The sequence below is a fragment of the Antrostomus carolinensis genome, unplaced genomic scaffold (genome assembly GCF_000700745.2).
Source record: "Antrostomus carolinensis isolate BGI_N321 unplaced genomic scaffold, ASM70074v2 scaffold1902, whole genome shotgun sequence".
Taxonomy (NCBI): Eukaryota; Metazoa; Chordata; class Aves; order Caprimulgiformes; family Caprimulgidae; genus Antrostomus; species Antrostomus carolinensis.
The window spans coordinates 6,908-7,488 of NW_010298712.1; positions in this window are offsets into that span (position 1 = coordinate 6,908).

The window sequence follows — 581 nt, forward strand, 5'->3', positions numbered from 1 at the left end:
ATTGGGTTGGGGTTGGGTTGGAGGACGCATCGGGTTGGGGTTGGGTTGGAGGACACATTGGGTTGGGTTGGGTTGGAGAATGCATCAATTCCTTGAATCTTGGTCGCAGCTTCACATCTGGATTGAAGTGAAACAGCTGGTGGCCTCGTCACGCAGAGGTTTGGACATGAGGTTTTTAGTCAGCAAAATCCAGCCCAAAGCTGTTTATAGCCAGTTTCTCCCTGGTTTTTTGGTTGTTTCTCCAGTCAATGTCCTGCAATCTGGTTGTTTTCCCCAATTTAATAACTTTACCCCCAATTCTATAGATTTTTTCCAGCAATTTAACAGCTTCCCCCACAATTCAACAATTTTCTCCCAATGTAATAGCTATTCTCCCCAATTCAATAATTTTCCCCCAATAGTTCCCCCCCCCAATTTAATAGCTTCTCCCCAATCCAATAGTTTTTCCCCCAATTTAATCGTTTCCCCTCCAATTTAATGGTTTTCCCCCCAATTCAATGGTTTCCCCCCCAATTTAATGGTTTCCCCTCCAATTTCATGGTTTCCCCTCCAATTTAATAGCTCTTCCAAACCCCCCCCCC